Raw genomic sequence first — 20,472 nt, 5'->3', positions numbered from 1 at the left:
GGTTACGTCATCTCTCCAGAGGGGGTCGAAATGGATTCGAGTAAAGTCTCTGCGATTACTGATTGGCCCACACCCAAGAATCTCAAACACATACAATTTTTCTGTTTTGCTAACTTTTACAGGAAGTTTATTCGAAACTTCAGCTCGGTGGTCACTCCAATAACCTCTTTAACTCGAAAAGGACCAAGACAAGGTAAATGGACCCCTCACGCAGAAGAAGCATTTCAGCGCCTGAAACACCTATTCACAACAGCCCCCATCCTAAAACACCCTGATCCTACTTTGCCTTTTGTGGTCGAAGTGGATGCTTCTGGCCATGGTGTGGGTGCTGTTCTCTCCCAACGTCATGGAGAAAAACAGATTCTTCACCCCTGTGCCTTCTTCTCTAAGAAATTATCCCCTGCACAGATGAACTATGACGTTGGTAACCGTGAGCGCTTGGCCATTAAGCTGGCATTGGAGGACTGGAGGCACTGGCTAGAGGGTGCTCATCACCGATTTTTAATTTACACTGATCACAAAAACCTGGAGTATCTGCAATCGGCCAAACGTCTTTGTCCTCGCCAGGCTAGGTGGTCCCTTTATTTTACCAGGTTTAATTTCTTTATCACCTACACTCCAGGTTCTAAGAACATCAAAGCAGACGCACTCTCACGGATCCACGACCCTCCTGAGGCCGAATTGATTCCTGAACCCATCATCCCTTCTGGTAAGTTTCTGGCAGCTGTAAGATGGGACATTGAGGTAATTGTTCGACGAGCCTTGGTAGGACAGACGGCACCTCCTCAGTGCCCTCAGGACAAATTATTTGTCTCTAATCCAGTCAGATCTGCAGTTTTACAATAGGGACATGACTCCCGTTTCGCTGGACACCCTGGATTCCAGTGTAAGAAAACCGGCTCAGGGACGCCAAATATGTAATCATAGTGGCTCTCTGAAGGCACCAGTTCTGTAGGGTTTGGGCATTTACTGAGACAATTATTAATTTTAGCAGTAAATCACAAAGTTGATTCTTTTGATGGCTTTAGAGTCCAACCATGCGACATAACTCAAACAACGCACACACACAGGTACTAATACACGAGGATACATTTATTAATACATAGAATATGCATATAAAACCTAACAGATCTTATCGAGAGGGTTATCAGAATACAAAAGGTATATATTCAGTCAGTTACAAAGAGTTACATATATCAAGAGGACATACGTTCAGTATATCATTCATTAAGACCGTTTCATAAATGAACTTGGTTATAACTTCTACATTAGATACTCAAACAAGTACATAACTCTTAGGAATTAAATTGATATCAACTGGTTTGGATAACAATTGAATTCTCGAGCTGTAATGCATTGAAGTTGAATACTCATCCAATCTTTGGGGATTCAGATCTCCTGCGGGCACAAAGAAACAGTTGCAGGCTGTTGCTGTTCAATCCGCGCTCTCTGGCTCCGTGCCAGGCTGTGCTGTGCGGCTTGCGACGGTGCGCTGCTGATGCTCACTGACCGGCTAGTTAGTGTTGGCTTTAACTAGCACAGTTTGTGCACAGGAGAAAAGATGACTGTGGGTCCCAGCAAGTCAGGAAGAGGACCGGTTCGTTCCTGATGAAGAGCTAGTTCTGAATAGTGATTCAGCTGTCCACAGCTCCGACCTGTTCACGAGGCCTGCTGCTGGTGCTAACCTCGGGTGGATCCTCTGGTTACTCTCTGGCAACCCCTGCTCTAGACTCTTAGAACAAAGGAAAGTTCTGGCACTCGGACACACTGGCCGTTCCGTGGTTGTCCGGGCTGAGTCTCAGGATGGTCAGGAGGCGCACTGCGAGAATGTCCTGCCCTTGGGAGCTTTCTGCTCCTGGGCCGTCCTGCCCTGGAATTCTCCTTTGAATTCCCTTTAGAATCCTACTGAATCCCTTCTGAATCTCGAATCTCCCTTCTGAATCTCTCAGGCTCTCTGTGTTGCCTGTTTTTACCTGGAGGAACTTCAGCTCGTTGATTGGCTGAAAGTTCCATGGGCATCAGAGTCCCACGTGGGTTACTCGGCCCTACCAGTCCCTGATTGGTTGATCAAGGTGAGATATGAGTCACTTACTCCTGACACTTAGGAATGCAGTCCAGATGTCCATCTGGCACTCCCTAGACAGATAGGCGCCAATGGATGACCATTGATCATGATAGCCAGGCTTAGCTAAGTGCATCCCCCTTTGGGAGCTGTCCTAGGAAACCTTATCAAAAGAAACCTTAAATCAGCCTGCATGAATAGTTTCTCTGTGGCTGCACCACAGAGATGAACAGAGAAATGGGGCCTCATTTGGGAAGCTCAGAACACTTAATTCTTTCTTATTAATAAGCCTCGCCGCTACAGTGTATATAATATGTAGTGCATGTACTGCTAGATCAGTACTCTGATGTTAGACCTCTACCACATTTAGACTCTGCATATACACCTCTTAAAAACAACAGCCTTTTCTCTAAACATTCTGAAAGCATTGATCCAACAGAGACTCACCTTCCCCCAGAAGGCCTCTTGCCAGCACTTGGGGATCCCAGTCCTCCACTGGCCTTCCTTCAGAACCTGCTATTCCTCTGTCTGTTTATTCCTGGCAAACTGTCCTTAGTGACCCTGCTGTCTACTTTCCACACAACTCCTCGCGTGCTGGTCTCCCCACCTTCTCCACAGATAGGTCCCAGTCTGCAGACTGCAGCCTTCACTCGCTCCCAGCCTAGTCAGCCCACACATCTCTCGCTCTCTGCTTCCTGCTCGCTGCCTCACCTCCATCTCATCTCTATGATCTCCCAAAGATCCCTGCAGTCCTGGGCTCGGGGCTCAACCTGTCATTTCACTGCAGGGCTTAATAGCTTACATGATATACAACTTATTGATACAACACCAGAACATGTATATTAAACTATCAGTCTTAATAGAATATATTTGTAAAATGATCTGCTGTGATAGGAAAGATTGATCATTCCCTCAGGGATTGCCAAGATAAGACAATAACATCAGAGTTAATATATTTCACATATGTTAACTCTAATGTTCTCATATCTCATAACGTTATTTGAATATAAAAGCTGAATAAATCACAAAAAAAGAATAAATCACATTTATTCTCACATAAAAGTAAATATGCTTTCACTATCATGAACTATCAAACGTGTCAAGACAAATTTTGGCATTCATATATATATATATTTTTTGCGCCTGAACTTCCCAAAGGTCGATCTGTTTTGTAGGACATTGCAAAGATTTAATTTTGTGGTTGGGAATCTTCCAGGATGTTCCACTTGTTATTTCAGATGCAGACCAGAAGCTTTGGGACCACATCTCAGGTGGGTTTTAATAGGTCTTTAGGGAAATGACTGCCAATTGTGTGGCGATTCATATGACTATTACTATATGATGATTGGCAAGTGTTGTGGAGTGCTGTGTCTTTTTAACTTTAGTTCCTTCTCTTTAGTGTTCTGTCTGTCCCTCTATTCCAGGTGTGGAATACATCCATTCTGACCGTGAAGTAATTGAAGAGCATCCAGGTATCTAGACACACTGTATGATTCTATATGTGAAGATTGCTTCTGCTGTGCTAATTGTGCTAATAGAGATAGTTTTTAAAATCATTTTCAATCAGAGCAATCCAATTGTTCATTATGATATCATTGATGCATTTTCAATGTTTTTATCATACTATGTTAATTAGCACATTCCATTGGAATATCCCTTACTTCCAAACTTTTATTACCTTTTTATTTCCGTATTTTGCTTGTGCAAAATGTTCTCCCCGTGTTCATATGGGTTTCCCACCAGATGCTCTAGTCTCCTCTCACAGTCCAAATACATTGCTAGAATAACTGGCTGCTGCGATATTTGACCCCAATGTGAGTGTTTGTGTGTCTTTTTGTGTCCATCTGCCTAGCAACTGACTGGCATCTCTTCCAGAGTGTATCCTGCCTTGCACCCTTTGCAATTAATGCAAGTCATGTAGTTTTACACAGGGTTCTCAATTTACGTGAAGGTTCCCGAAACCCACGTGTACTGTAACTTTTGTGTATTTTTAAACAAATGTTTCCTATTTAAAATTATGGTCCTGTAAATGCTATAGTTGAATTCCGCATGCGTAAGTCTGGCTCTGCTTACACCCTATAGATGCGAATCATGGGACGTGGCATACGCTAAATACTGTACCTTCAATACATCAACTTGTAACATGTATAAAATAAAAACACAGTTTACACAGATATGTATACAGTACATTAACATACATAAAATACATAAAATATTAGTAAGCTTCAATACTTTAACTTATAAAATAAAAACACATTTCACACAGATGTGTATTCACGAACATACATAAAATATTAGTAAGCATCAGTTATGATTACTGTAAAGGGAATTTGAGAGAGAGTGAGAGAAAATGCGAGAGAGAAAAAAATCCTCAACAATAGCATCACTGTGTACCAGTATTCCCAACACGCCAATGAGACACTCAATGGTGTAGCTATACGGCGCACGTCATTTTGACTCGCACTACACAATTCAGACAAAAATATACTTAAATATACTTTAAATGGTTTTAAAAATGCATGTTTCAAACTTGTGTAAGACCTGAACCCACTGTTAACTTATTCCACTCAACACAGCTGGAATGGAGTGGCGTGTGGTGAGTCTGGTTAAAGCAGCACTTGGCTCTGTGTGCTCACAGTAGGACTGAAGGATTAAAGCTCAAAATCTAAGTTGCCATTATAAGACATCACTTAACTTCTTCACTTCTTAATGTTCAGTGACACAGGTGATTAAGTCCCTCTTCAAGTCCAGCACTTTGTGGGTGGAGCTGGAGAGCCAGAGATTGAACATGAAATCGCTGATTTCAACTAGAGACATTTAGGGAGTGTGCCCTCTGGTGGCACCAAAGTGATTTCATTTTCTCTGAAAATACATTTCCCGGAACCTCCTCTCTACAAATTTTCTTTAAAAAAAATATTTTCACCTAAAAATGCAGCTTGAAAAACTATTCCTATACATTGTGTTTCAAAATGGTGCTTATGCTCGTCTTGACTGCTTTGGTAAGTGATCAAAGAAGGTACAAGCTGCTCAGAGACACAAGAGAGATTACTAATGAGTAGGCTAGTGGTTTATTTTGCTTTCTCAGTTACAGTTACAGTTAGCTAATTGGAAGGCTGTGGGATGAAATCTCAGCTAGACTTCTGTTGTTGTGCCCTTTCAGCCTGCACTTCATCTAGATTGCTGCAGTAAAATGTTTGACAGGATCAATAGGCTGTCTTAATAGTGACAACTAAATAAATTACTGATTTTTGATTATTCAAAAAGCTTATCCTGAATATTCTTGAATAGAATCGCCTTGAACATTGCAGCTGTGACAGCTTGTTCCACACACCTACACTTCTGTGTGCAAAGAGTTTTCTCCTGTTCTCAATAAAGCTCTTTCCACTCCCATTCTTTCCCCATATCCAGCCTTCATCCAATTGTAGATCTTGACATTGAATATTTGATAATCTAAGACCTTTTTGGGGTCCTGAATTTTCAGACAGTCCTGATTCATCTCCTGTGTTTTCTGTTTTCACTGTGAATAATGTCAGCAGCCCATCTGGCTTCATTCAACATGTTCTGGACACAATATTTCAACGGAAGCTGTTACATTTTACTGTCACACACTGGACAAAGGGATGGTGTCCTTAAAGAATGACAGGGCTGGCTAACAGGTGAAGAACCCTTTCAGAAAGAGCTTGGGAAAGCAAAACTTGTTTTGAAGAGCTTTATTTGTTTTAGTAAATGTACAGCAGGTATATTGGAGGTGTAAACAATACAAGTTTCCACCTCTAGAACTCACTGATCTTGTGCAAACTCTGAATAACACCCCATTCTATTTTCCCTTTAACTGCATTCCCCCTTGAAGCATCTTAAATCCTGCAGAGCAACATGCTCTGTGGGTGTCCGGACTTAAAAATAGAGTATTGTTACAAGTGGTGGGGATTTGAAATATGGTGAATAAAAGGAATTGAGTGAACGAATAAAGCAATAAGTAAAATAAATAATCATAACCCCGAGCTTATAAGGATTTCCTAAAGAATTAACCAGAGTGGTTGGTATGATTAGTTACATTAATTAATTCTTTGTTCTCTGTTTTGATGAGAACAGTAACAATTTAGGCACACTGAGTTAAATAAATATTAACAATGACAATACAAACTGTACACTACACACATCATAAACAAACAACATACACGTTGCTGTATTTACAAGTATACAGACTAGGTCTACATCCCAAACTGCTACTGAATACCTGGCTCTTTAATAATGCCAACAGAGGCCAAAGGAGAGATAAACTGCCTTTTAAACTAAATAGAATACAGCTTACACTTAGATCTCTCCCTGCACACCCAGATGCCACAGAATAAATGCCCATCTCTCTATTCTAAAATGCACCAGATAAGCAGGAGAGGCAGTTTTAAACTGAGGGACTTTTCACTCAGGAACTCCAAGTTTCCTAAAAGCCACAGAATAGTAAGCTCTCCTAGCAAGATTCAAATACTGAGCTTGAATCAGGACTTTTCAGATGATCTTGAAATAGTGTCTGATTCCTGGTACAAGTTTCAAGTTCTTTCTGCTCCTGTTCTCTTTCTTCTGGTGTCCTGTTTTAACCTTTTCATCTTTTCTGTCCTTCTCTTGATCGAATAATATGGTGTCATTCTGGACTTTTGATTGACAGTTTACTCATTTACTCAGAACTTAATTAAGGTGTATGGCTGCTTTGATCACATAATCTGGACTCTCTACTTCTCAGCAAACATCCCCCCTGCTTTGAAGCTGGAAATGTTTACACTGCCAGGTGTTACACACTTTATCTAGATTCTTAGATACCTCCACTGTAGACAACCTCAGCCTCTAACAATATTTACAAAAAACAAGAATGCTAATTTTATTTATTTTAACACAATTTTAATATATGTCATAATATGTCATGGATGATGAGTCTTAAATGCAGTTTTGTAGCTGACAGACTGCACCACCAGACACCTTGAAGGGTACAAAGACCCCTTTACCCCTGTAACAGGCCCTGAAAGACTGTTGCCTATCTTTCATTGAGAACACTGCTGAGAGAAAAGCTATTTTGTTTTTTTCTGTTTCTAGTTTAAAAATGAGGAAGTTGCTCCAACTTACAGCCATTCTGAGCTCATGTTTCTCGCTTTAGCATATTTGTTCCTGTACTGTGTGTTGATCAGAACCCAGACTGGACATCTCCAAGCTTGTAACTCAGCGGTTCTCAAACTGTGATTCGCTTACCAGGAGTGGTACGCGGAGCGCCACCAGCTGGTACGCCATATGACCCTGGAACTTTGTTGTTTGCGCTGAAAAATTGGGATGGGTTTTCATATTTTCTATTTTAATACTTGTCTAATATGCAGCCCACGTACTGCACTACGATACAGCGCACGCTAATACTTGAGTGGACACAGAGCTACAATGTAATTCTATACCATTCTACAAGAATGCGTGCTACGGACGTAAGTGATCAATTGTATTTAAAAAAAGCTATCTCCAGCAAATAGGGAGGTAGGAGAATTTACATGATTTTAGAACAATGCCAATGTTGTAAACACAGGAAAGCATAGAAATGTGTGCTACAAACGCTGGTAATCTAAACGGAAATGGGGAAAAATGCAAGCTTGCAGATTGCTAAAGCAGGTAAGCCCCACACTATTTTTGAAGAACTTTATTAACCGTTGGCAAAAGAGCTGACACATATTATGTGTGGAGAAAAAGCTGCTAAACAGCTCGACATGCTGCCCCCTCTGAAAGACACAGTCACTCATAGAATTATTGAAATGGCGGATGATATAAAAAGTACGCTGATAGAGCGCGTTAAGATGAGTAGATGTTTTTCAATGCAATTAGATGAGTCTGTAGTCAGTTTGGCCAATTTGCTCGTTTACGTTAGATACGAGTTTGAGGGCCTGTCCCATGAGGACTTTCTGTTCTGTAAGCCGCTACCAACAAGAACTACAGGAGAGTACATATTTCAGCTTCTGAATGAATTTATCAAAGAGAATGGCATCGACTGGATAAAATGCATTGGAGTTTGTACAGACAGTGCTAGAGAAATGACAAGCCAAAACAGCAGTGTACCTGCACGAATTAGAGAGGTTGCGCCAGAAATGAATGGACGCATTGCAACATCCACCGTGAGACCTTTGCTGTCAAGAAAATGCCTGATGATTTAAAATCTGTTAGACTCTGTTGTGAATTGTATCAAGGTTTGAAAAATGGCTTCTCATCTGCTTTGCTGGACTAAACAGGCTCACCCCTCTCGCTGAAATGGTCCTTTTTTATTGTTTATTTTTATTTGTTGTTGTTCCTGTTTTTTTTTTCTGTAAAGCACTTTGAGAAGGCACCTTTAAAGGCACTATATCAAATAAAGTTCATCATCATCATATTTATTATAAGTCTATGTGAGTGTGTGCACACGTACGCTCATATTGGACATTGAGAATTTCTGGGGTTACTATGAGAAGATGACTTGTAGGTGGTACTTGGAAGCTTTTGTTTGACCAGGTGTGGTACTTGGTCAAAAAAGTTTGAGAACCACTGTTGTAACTGAACAGCTCAGTCTCCATCTACCAGCCCCTCTACCAAGTGTACAGGGTTTCTCAAAATAAAGGGGACATGATTGAGAACAAAGGTGTAATTTTGATTATGTCGATTTCCCATTAAATATGACCTTTGTGAGGAATTGATTATTTGAATATTTTTTAAAACAGAAAGTATTAAATAAAACCTTAAAAATAAGTTACCAGATTCCAGAGTCAGGATTTCTGCCTAATGCTTGCAGGCTGTGGGATGGGCTGTATATGGGCCCTGTCAGATTACAAATCTTCTTGTTTTAATTTATTTGTGTCATATTTGTATATATGAAAACACTGATAAAAGTAATTGTTGTTGTGGGTTCTTTTGCAATGAAGGACAGCTCTCGGTCATGAAGTGTTAAACTCATAGGGCTATAAACACTCCCAGAGCACTGAATCATGTGTTGCCAATGCAAAGTGTCTTCTTTAGTTAATTAACCAAGCTGAGCTGTGAACACATTTGTGCACTGAGGTCTGTGAAGAAATGTATGCTGGAACCTGGTTCTGTCTCATTATTAACAAACACATCTTCATAGCAGGAATATTCCAGGAGTTCCTTTTGTCAACAAACCTGAGGACTCAGTTTACCTCATGTTTTCCTGCAGATGTACTGTAGTTCATGTTACCTGATGGCACTCAGTGATCTTGTTGTATTCTAATGACATGTGATAGTTAGATATTTTGCTTATTGTTTTGGTTAGTGCTGCCTATCAGGCAACATCAGGTGAGATTATAAAATGTAATGCAGTTTTTCAGTAATTTCAGTAGAGATCACTGTTGAAAACTAGAAAAACACTGTCAGCTTCTTTCAGTACTTTGGCTTCTCTTCTCTCACACTGTGGTTCATCTTAGTCAAAAAATATTGATACAAAATAAACTTCAGATCCACACAAAGATCACATTTCTGATTTTATGGGTTATATACTGATAAGTATCAGATTTAGTATTATACATTGATCTATTTCCTGTATGTATATTTACTCTATATAGATATACTGTAGTGTATTACATTGTAGTCAATGATTACATTTATTTACAAAAAATGAAAGTAAGAGTTTTAATGGTGTAGTGGAGGTATGAATACAGTTTGCACTGATTGACTACTGTAGGTAGAAAGGATTACAGTATTTAGATACAGTCTACATTTAAAATCTAAAACCTATTTTTTTAAACTACTCATCTACAGTTTCCATGACATGTGAAGCATCCTGGAATCACTCCTGCAGTCAAACTACATGTGTGGTACCAGTCGCACATTTCAGATACTGAATGAGAAGCTTAAACACTGCAGAAGGAACTAAACAAGCGAAAGGCCACAAAGAGATTGAACTGACACCACCAGGGTTCATGAGGCAGTGTACCTGGTTTGTCAGAGAAACACAGAAACACAGTCTAACAGGATCTGGACTCAGGAGGTGAAAATAAATATATTTCAACTCTCCCATGTGAGCAATTCCTCCCAACAACTGATAGATTTAACCCCACTCCTCTCTCTAAGTTGAGATGTGTATCAAAAATCAATTTGATATTTTCGAAGCACAGATATGTATTTCTACAATGTAAACTACTACACAGATCTCAGTCACTGCCAAACTCTCAGAGCCCTGGGTCAGCACAGCTGCAGGGAGAGGTCCCCGTCAGAGCCACAAAACTAGGAATACTCAGGCTAATGGAGTGAGGATCTCCAGGCATCAGAACAGAATCAGGATGCCTGGTTCCCTAGGAAGGAATAAAAAGGATCTGCTGGGGAGCTGGAAGAAGAGGGAAAGAAAAGTACCCCAGACAGCCCGAGAGAAAGGAGTGAGGAATAGAAAAGAGTCTGATTTAATAACAGAGGCTGGCCAGAGCTGTACTTAGACTATAAAACGTCCTGCAAAACTGCTGGGATTCAGAGCACCAGAGGGATACACCTTGTGTGTGTCTTTGGTGTTCTCCAGCCCTTTTTTATGACTTAAAACCCTTTTCAAACCATCGCTAATCTGTGCTGTAATTTGTTTAATCTCGGCAGAGTGTATGGCATAAGAACTTATTGTAGTATAACCATGAAACTTAAAAATGCCAAAGAAGCCTTGAAGTAATCTCATCACATTTCCTCCAGCACCAGCACATACAAACTCCACACCAGATTCAGAATTGAACCCAGGGCACCAGCACTGCTAGGCACAATAGTAACCACTATGCCACAATGCTGCCATATCTATTAACTTAGATACATTAGAATTTTATGTGTAAAAATGTAAAATAACAAATATCTACAGTACTTTCAAATATATTCAAATATAATATGCTGTAGATTTGTACATTATGTACAAACCCAGTGTTGTTCAGTTCTCCTGTAGCAGCTCAGCTGTTCTTCTTACTCTCAGACCTGCTGATGAGCCAGAGCAGCTCCTGTAGAGCTGAGGGAGGTTTTTGTACAGACATGTATCACTGTGTGAGAGGGAAGCTGTTACTCTGCTGACAGTAATAATCTCCTGCATCTTCAGCCTGGACTCCTGTGATTTTCAGTGTGAAGACTGCCCCAGAATAACTGCCAGTGAATCGATCAGGAACCCCAGACTGACGGTTTGTTGCATAATAAACCAGGAGCTGTGGAGCCTGACCAGGTTTCTGCAGGTACCAGTGCAGGTAGTTGCTAATAGACTGACTGCCTGTACAGCTGATAGAGACAGAGCTTCCTGGGAGAACAGTCTGAGCTGGAGACTGAGTCAGAACAATCTGCCCACTGGACCCTAGAGAGGGAATACAGTAGTTATAGATAAAAGATTATTAATAATTGATCATTATGTATTATTTTGCTTGAGAAAACAATTGCTATAATTTTCATTCATTTATCAGTAAGTTTTATTCTATCACAATATTCAGAATGAATCACAGAACCACAGAATGTAAGAATTATATTTTATCCTCACCTTGAGCAAAGAGCCCCAGTGTCCCCAGCAGTAGAATCAGTGGCATCATTGTCCTGTGTGTGTCAGTGACTCTGAAAGGGCTGAACAGTGAATGATCCACACTGTGAGTCTTAAAGTGTTCAGAGCAGTGAGGCGGCACAGGTATGCAAAGCTCCTTCCTGTATACAAATCCTGTCACAGACAGTTAGATGTGATCTGAGCTGTGAAAACAGATGGGGCTTGTTAGGGTTTTGTGTCAGTGTGTCATGTTTTGCTCTGTTTATCCCAGTCAAAGATGGGTTTCTAATCTATGAAGGATAAAACATTTATTTCTCTTATTTCACTTATTTGCTTTTACTGTGTAAATAATTAACTATATCAATTTACTAACTGGTCCACTAGAATAATGAAAAATGTTAATGTTTTGCTCTGTTCCCAGTCAAAGATGGGTTACTAATCTCTAACATGCTAAAAAACACAACTGATTTTATTACAGCTTGATCCTTATATTGTAAATTGAATACTGAAAAAACATAGTTACAAATATACCAGTACTTTAAGTTTCAATTCACATTTTATAACAAATTCTAGTATTACTGTATAAAGATGCTTTGATGGAGAAACAGTAGAGTAACAGTAAAAAGGCTGAATTAATGTCCTCAATGGCACCTCAGGTGTGATGGAGACCTGGGAATATTGTCCACCTGGATAATTGACTCCTGTTAAGAAGGGATGTGGGGGAATAACCTGTTTGTCTGAAAGACATTGTATTGAGTTTAGTACCATATATCAGGAAAAAAGAGAACTGTATATTCAGATTCAGTAATGAGCTCAGATAGAATAAATTAATTAATTAAGGACGTTGTTTCAAGTAAACACTTTGTGTTCAGAAATGTCCAGTTCAGATTTGTGCAATAAATATCTTTCTTAAATATCAACAAAATGTTTGCCTAAGCTTGCGACCTCTGAACCTAAGAAAGGCTGGTCCTGGTCAGGACTACAATGGGAAAACAATAATATGATTGTGTTTCTGTAAGTGGTGCTTGTAGAGCAGGAGTCTGCAGACCTTCCTCTGTATCAGGAATTCATTAGCTGCCCAGTTTGAGGTGCCGCGATACAGCGGTCCTTTTTTTCACCTGAAGTCCTGCTAGTCTCCACTAGAGGTCACTAGTGGACCATGAACTGCACTCAATCCCCAGGGCTCTGAGAGCCATGTTGGAATTCTGCCTTAACGAAAAGCACCCTCTTGATATGGGCAGCAATAAAAGATTCTCATTCATCTGCTTCGGCATTCAGTACAGAACCTCAGCTCTGTCCTTCAGATGCAGGAGTAATTTTCTTTTTCACATGAAGAAAACAGATCTTCTCTTTTCCTTCTCAAGACCAGTACGAGCTTGGCTTGTCACATTTCTTTTAAAACTCGAAATAATTAGATGAAAGATCCCTGAGCTGCTCCTCTGGCTCTCACTCAAGTTGGTATGGATCTGAGACCGCTGTCGACGCAGGACCAGAGTTATTCCAGAACCACAACCCGTTTACAGGTGTTCAGTCAAATTCTTGAGCTGTTGGTTATTAAAGACCCATGACACTTTTACCACAGTATCCAATGATATGAAATTGCACAAACAATAGTAACTCCATATTTACTTATCTCCAAGAGTATGAATGCTGAGTAAGTGGACTGATTGATCCTGCAAGTTAGACCATAACAGATAGTGTAGTTCAAGTTCAAGTTTAAAACGTTATTGCCATAACAACTAGTTGCATAGAATTTGGTTTGGTGAGCTCATACAATTAAATACATGCAATACAAATACAACATAAAGCCAATAACACATTCCATCCGACTAACACATTCACAAACCATCCTAACCATATGTATTTGATATAATTTTGGTGTAGTTCGATGATGTATTTCTGACTTTGACCTTATTAAAATATTCTTTTGTCACACTGGAGTGACCAATTATCCTTTTGCCGAAAACACAACAATTCATACAGCATATACTGTATACAGCAGTAGCAGATCCTCTTTGAGGTATCATGAATAGAAGGGGTTTTGCAGATTAACTCCAAATCTTCAGTACATGTGATATAATGAATGACGCAAAGTACTGGCAAATCCTACAGCAAAACATGTGTAGCGGCAATGCTTGTTAATAAGACAGAATTAAGTGTTGCTGTGCTTTCCCAAATGAGGCCTCTCTCTTCTCTCTTCATCTCTGTGGTCTAGCCACAGAGAAGCTATTCATGCAAGTTGATTTAAAGATGCTTTCTTTTGATAAGGGACAGCTCCCAAATGGGGATGCACTTAGCTAAGCCTGGCTATCATGATCAATGGTCATCCATTGGCGCCTAGCTATCTAGGGAGTGCCAGATGGACATCTGGACTGCATTCCTAAGTGTCAGGAGTAAGTGACTCATATCTCACCTTGATCAACCAATCAGTGCCTGGTAGGGCCGAGTAACCCACGTGGGTCTCTGATACCCATAAAACTTTCAGCCACTGAACGAGCTGAAGTTCCTCCAGGTAAAAACAGGCAACACAGAGAGCCTGGAGTAGGGGAATCTCTAAGGAGAATTCCAGGGGTGCAAGACAATTCCAGGGCAGGACGGCCCAGGAGCAGAAGGCTCCCAAGGGCAGGACATTCTCGCAGCGCGCCTCCTGACCATCCTGAGCTCAGCCTGGACAACCACGGAACGGCCAGTGTGTCCGAGTGCCAGAACTTTCCTTTGTTCTAAGAGTCTAGAGCGGGGGTTGCCAGAGAGTAACCAGAGGATCCACCCGAGGTTAGCACCAGCAGCAGTCCTCGTGAACAGGTCGGAGCTGTGGACAGCTGAATCACTATTCAGAACTAGCTCTTCATCAGGAACGAACCGGTCCTCTTCCTGACCTGCTGTGACCCACAGTCATCTTTTCTCCTGTGCACAAACTGTGCTAGTTAAAGCCAACACTAACTAGCCGGTCAGTGAGCATCAGCAGCACACCATCGCAAGCCGCACAGCACAGCCTGGCACCTAGCCAGGAGCGCGTATTGGACAGCAACAAGCCTGCAACTGTTTCTTTGTGCCTGCAGGAGATTTGAATCCCCAGAGATTGGATGAGTATTCAACTTCACTGCATTTCAATTGTTATCCCAACCAGTTGATATCAATTTAATTCCTAAGAGTTATGTACTGGTTTTGAGTATCTAATGTAGAAGTTATAACCAAGTTCATTTATGAAACGGTCTAAATGAATGATATACTGAACGTATGTCCTCTTGATATGTGTAACTCTTCGTGACTGATTGAATATATACCTTTTGTATTCTGATAACCCTCACGATAAGATCTGTTAGGTTTACATGCATATTCTATGTATTAATAAATGTATCCTTGTGTATTAGTACCTGTGTGTGTGCGTTGTTTGAGTTATATCGCAAGGTTGGATTCTAAAGCCATTAAAAGAATCATTTTGTGATTTACTGCTACAATTAATAATTGTCCCAGTAAATGCCCAAACCCTACAGAACTGGTGCCTCGTGAGAGCACACTACACATGTTTGACTACTAATCTAAACAATGGGTAGAAAATTCACTCTCTGTTGTGAATAATGATCCATAGCACAAGGCCAAAGCAACACTGAAGAGGTCTGACAAGAAGAAACTGAATGTCCTTGAGTGTTCCAGTCCCAGTCAAAGCCCAGACTTGTATCACCAAGTATATTTTTTGTATGTATTTTTTCAGGACCCTGTGCAGATGGCAGAATCTGGAGGGGAGTGAAACAAACACAGGGAAAGCAGACTAGGATCGGGGCTGGAAGAAGAACAGGGGGGCATGGTCCAAGGCAAACAAGTCCAAAGGGAGTCTGTAGGTAAATCCAGAGCAGGCAAAAGTCCAGAGCCGGGTAATCCATCCAAGACAGAAGTTAAAAGCCGGAGCAGGATCCGGTGAAGGGTCGGGGGGATAAAAAGGGGTAACGGGGCCAGGCGCTCCCAGCCCCGGACCCAGATGGTCAGAACGCCATTGTGAAGCCGATGCCGTTGAGCCTCTCCTGGACTCGCTGGTAGGTGGGCTTCTGGGCGTCCATCTTCCAGAGCTGAGCCTGGATTGATAGGAGCATCTGGCTTTTAAAGGAAAAGGCTGAGACAGGAGGCAGGTGCAAAAAATCAAGACAAACAAGAAAGAGCCGGAGCACCCTTAAGAGGAGGGACTTATGATCGTGACAACTTGAATCCAATAGAAAAGTGATGGAGAGGCTTGACAAGTGTGGATCGTTAACTAATTTTGCTAAGATGAATGGACCTATTTATGTTATCCCTCAGCGCAAATCCAGTAAAGACCTGCAACCTACTGTATGTACTGTAATAACTGAGCTGAAAGGAGCACAGTGGTCTGGGCTGGTGATGAATCCTACATGCAGGCAGGCAGACGAGTGAGCAGGAGGGCAGACAGGCGAACAGGCAGTAAACTGCAAGCAGGTGGGAAACATTCAGCAGCCAGAGAAACAGTCCTGTGGCCATACTGTGGTCATGCAAATGGGATTTCAAGGATAAGAAGCAATGTGCACACACAAAAAGAGTATAGTCAGGTGAAATGAGAAGGTCTGTAGCACAGGAGAGGATCCAGACAAGGTAGAAACGGGGAAACAAGCAAAGCACAAGGGAGATCCAGAGACCTGGTATTACACCCCAATATGGCTATATTACATTGCAGTTCATAAGAAAGTTCAACTTATCCTTGATGACCCCTCCCAATCTCTTCATTCCCTTTTCCAAGAGCTGCCTTCGGGGAGGTGGTTTAGAAAGCCTGTGGTCAAGAAAAATGTCTACAAGAAATCCTTTGTTCCCTGAGGTATATTAAACCCAGCTACGTGACTGTTTCCTGTGTGGAGCTATGGGAATATGTGTAATGGTAGTGCAGTATGGGCAGAGCAAGATGTGTGTACTGTATACAATACATATTTTTGCATGCCTAGGACTATTGTTTGTATTGAATGTGTATTTAATTTATAGGTTTATTCCTTGCTTAAAAAAAAACACACCTGAAGAAGGCTCCACGGCCGAAACGTTCTTCTTTTTTTCAGCATGGAATAAACCTATTACTTGTTCCTTTGCAGCCTACGCATGCTGACACAGCTACCCACCTGTATTTATTTTATGTTGAGTATTGCCTTTTTTAGTTTTGTATGGTGATGCCAAAGACAAATTTCCACTCTTTTGTATGGCAAATAAAGTTATATCTTAACTAATATCATTAATGAAGTTCAGCTTTTGTCTCAGTTTAACTGCTTCATACAGTAAACTCTGTTCTGTTCATCTGTCTCCATCTCGGTAGGTCACAGCTGCAGCAGTGCAGTTGCTGTGCAGTCCTGCTGAGGGAGGTTTTTGTACGGCTTTGTAACACTGTATGAACAGATATTTACTGTTGATGTAGTGGAAACTCTGACAGTAATAATCTGCTGCATCTTCAGCCTGGACTCCTGTGATGGTCAGAGTGAAGTCAGTCCCAGATCCACTGCCACTGAAACGCTCTGGGATCCCAGTCTGACGGTTAGTTGCATAATAGATCAGGAGTTTAGGAGCTTCTCCAGGTTTCTGTTGGTACCAGGATAGGCAGTCATTGCTTGAATAGCAGCTGTATACTGCTGTGCTGGTCTTACAGCTCACAGTAATTGTCTGTCCTGGAGTTACAGATTTCACTGATGGAGTCTGAGTCACAGTAATCTGTCCTCTGGATTCTGAAAATAATAAAAACATTATTATATTTATATTGTTTGTTTTCATTGGCAACATTATATTTTTGCAATGTTCAATGTATTATACTTCAATTATATCTTCCCCCAAAAAATAAAAATAAATAATGAAATAATATCTTACCCTGAGTGCAGACGATGAGTGTCCAGATGAAGATGGTGATGAAGCTCACTGTTGCTGTGGGTACTGTTGCCATGAAGAGCAGCTCTCTGTCATGAAGTGTTAAACTCACAGGGCTATAAACACTCTCAGAGCACTGAAGCATGGGCTGCCAATGCAAAGTGTCTGTTCTATGCAAATTGTGTTCCTTGGTCAGTAAACCATAGACTGTTATTATAGCAGATAGGTTTTTCTGAAGTATGAAAATAACCTTTTTTTATACATATCTAAATTGCATGACAAAAAGAGTTATAATCTGTTTGCAGAGTGAAAGTTCAGTCTGCACCACAGATTGCTTTTCTCTTATTGCAGATAAAAACAGATCACACAGTGGCTGCTATCGCTGCCTCACAGCACTTGAGCACTGGGTTGAATTCCTGTAGTGCTCTCTGCATGGTGTTTATATGATTTCACCTGGTTCCAGTGGGTTTTCTCCTGGTGCTTTAGTTTCAGCCCACAGTCTAAAGCACATACAAGGCTTATTGGCTTCTGGGAAAGTGGTTTGACAATGACCATGTTTGTTTCTGTGTCTACCGTGTGGTGGACTGCTGTCACGTAGTGTACAGGGTGTATCCTGCCCTGTGCTGTTTGCTGGCTGGGATAGACTCTGGCTCCCTCGTGACCATGACTAGAAAATGGATGGATGGAATATCAATAAAGTCTAACACCGAAATGTTTTCAAATGACATAGAATGATAATCGTTAATCATCATGAGGTAATAACTCTGTTTTTCTGTGGTTATTGTGATAATTTATTTGTATTTTCTTCCCTCAGCCCTAGAAAAACACGTTGAGTGACTCAGTGCTGTCTTTATTCTCCGCAGTGTCGGACAGGGTGTAGTCAAAGGGTTTTTACAGGTGTTACAATCCTTCCTCCTACCCCTGTGTGATCGAAGAGACCCCGGAGAGGAGGAGCACTCTAACATAACAAGTGTAGCTGCTACTGGACTGGTGAGATGAGTGAGCCACAAGTTGTGACCACAACAGCAGACATACAAAAGACTTTAAAGACAAGGGAGGACCCACTCCAGATCTCCAGCACTGTCCTTCTGTCGTCTCTGTGTTAAAATATTTCCCCAAGAAATATAGTTGCCCATAATTTGAAAAAGGGATTAAATTAATTAATTTATTTTTTAAAGTTTCAAAAAAGCATTTAGAAGATGCAAAAAGAGAGAGGACACACTCTGAGTCCTTCCACAGGTGCGATTCAAACCAGAAAAAAAATCCATGAACAGTCAAAGATGTCCAAGTCTCCTTTCAATTAATGTGGTTTCCATATATCCTAAATTCATTGTAGTTTAATTCCTTCTCTGTCTTGAGCCTCGTCTGACCACCTAAATGTTCCCATATTATGCCAATACAGATGCGATATTAATAATTCTATTGCTTCTCATTGTAATGCATTTCTCATTGCATAGTCATTGTGCAAAGTGTTATTTGACAAATGTATAGACTTTGTGCAAATATAATATTTTTCAGAAGAAATCAGGGATGTAAAAGTGTCCCATTTCTTCATTCACGAGTACAGGTAAAGATAACCAAAGTTAACCTTTTCATTACTGCCCTATAATGTTGTGTGAAAAGTGGGTAGTTTTGAAAAGTACAAGTATATGAAGATAAAATACACCTGGTGTGAGAGGGGAATAGACAGGGAGATAAGCCTGACAGAGCTGGAGAGAAGAGGAAGAAGACTGATACCCACTCAGGCCAGGTAGACACAGGAATGGAGCAGCTCAGTGATACTGATATATTGATGTTGTCAATGAGTGCCCTCTTGTGGGCATTGCAAGAGCTTTTTAAGTGTGATAGTGTGATGGGCTGGAGCCACAGGTGTTGTTCCAGACAGCATGATGACTGAGGAAACAGGCCTACATTGATAACAGGTTATAACATCACTGGAGACTAAAAAGCCTTGATAGAATTCCTCTACAGACAGCTGCACAGCAGTGCAGTGCTCTCACTGCTGAGATATTCAGAAACACTGCAAAGTTAATAAGAATAATTTAAAATAAAGGTGGGTCGCTAGATCTGTCACATTGTTAGAGTTTTGACGAAACACACAAACAAATCTCTGATTTGCAGGTGTCTGTTTTCACTCGCAACATTTAACCTGAGTGTTTTGCCTGTAATTGTGTGTATCACTGTGTGAACCTGTGAAAGTATGTATCTGCACAGGTTTAAAGCAAAGTCCGTGTCTGATTCACTAACACTGCAATAAGGTGGGATCAGTGGCAGATTAAGGTGATCAGACGCCCCTAGGCTACACGTTGTGTAACCCCCCCCCATCATATTACCAGAAGAAAGTGAGAGAAAATATTGTAATAATTCAGTGATGCGTTCGGAGTATGAGCTGCTACCGCCTATTCAAACGGAATGTAAGGCTGCACACGCAGGGAAAACACATGTACACAGGGAGCCCAAATACACACACACTACAAAAGCCTGTAGTTTAAGTACAGCAATGCAACCAATAAATCAGATTCACAGCCAGTCCGCGAGATGACAACAGAAATCATGCACACGCTTACTTTGAAACCGAAGAAACACAACAACAAGATTGGCACAGCAGAGACCAATGACCACCCTGTTTGAGCGCATTATTTCAAGAACAGCAGGGCACTCCCAACTCGTGCAAGTCCATTGCAGCCAATAGATTCAAATCAATCAATACACTGCATCGAGGATTAGATATTTTTCTAAATGGGCTTCCAAGAAGGGATCAAACTCGGTGATAACTTCGAAGACACCCATAAAGTTCCCGTTGTCGGGGTGCCCGAATGTTTCGCTGCATCCCCTAAAAGGCAGCCCTCGCTCTGCTAAAAACTTCACCACTGCAACCATGCTTTTCAAGATGTTAGGACAATACTCATATTCATTGTCAAACTGTCTTTTTAGTTCTGAATCTATTTGTGTCACGCCGGGGATGACTGTGGTGGATTGGGATCCTATGCGGTGCTCTTCGGAAGGATAACCGCTAGACGAAGGCGTAGTAATAGCAGAGTCCAAAATCCGGGTAGGCGTTATAGAAGCATCAGTGTTGAAT

The 20,472-nt window shown here is 41.1% G+C and overlaps 1 long non-coding RNA gene across 1 annotated transcript in view; it reads right to left on the bottom strand.

The window, feature by feature from the left end:
- Positions 1-10,302: 10,302 nt before the first annotated feature.
- LOC148646788 (uncharacterized) overlaps positions 10,303-20,472 on the bottom strand; it is a 48,057-nt gene continuing 37,887 nt past the window's right edge. The window contains exons 2-3 of the long non-coding RNA XR_015927526.1: positions 10,955-11,372; positions 10,303-10,391 (exon numbers count right to left, since the gene is read on the bottom strand). This is a non-coding gene — a long non-coding RNA (uncharacterized LOC148646788). The remainder of the gene's footprint in view (positions 10,392-10,954; positions 11,373-20,472) is intronic.

This window comes from Lepisosteus platostomus, chromosome 16, assembly GCF_059453375.1.
Source record: "Lepisosteus platostomus isolate fLepPlt1 chromosome 16, fLepPlt1.hap1, whole genome shotgun sequence".
Taxonomy (NCBI): domain Eukaryota; kingdom Metazoa; phylum Chordata; class Actinopteri; order Semionotiformes; family Lepisosteidae; genus Lepisosteus; species Lepisosteus platostomus.
The sequence above is the reverse complement of the archived record's forward strand: the minus strand, read 5'-3'. Positions and strand labels throughout refer to the sequence as shown.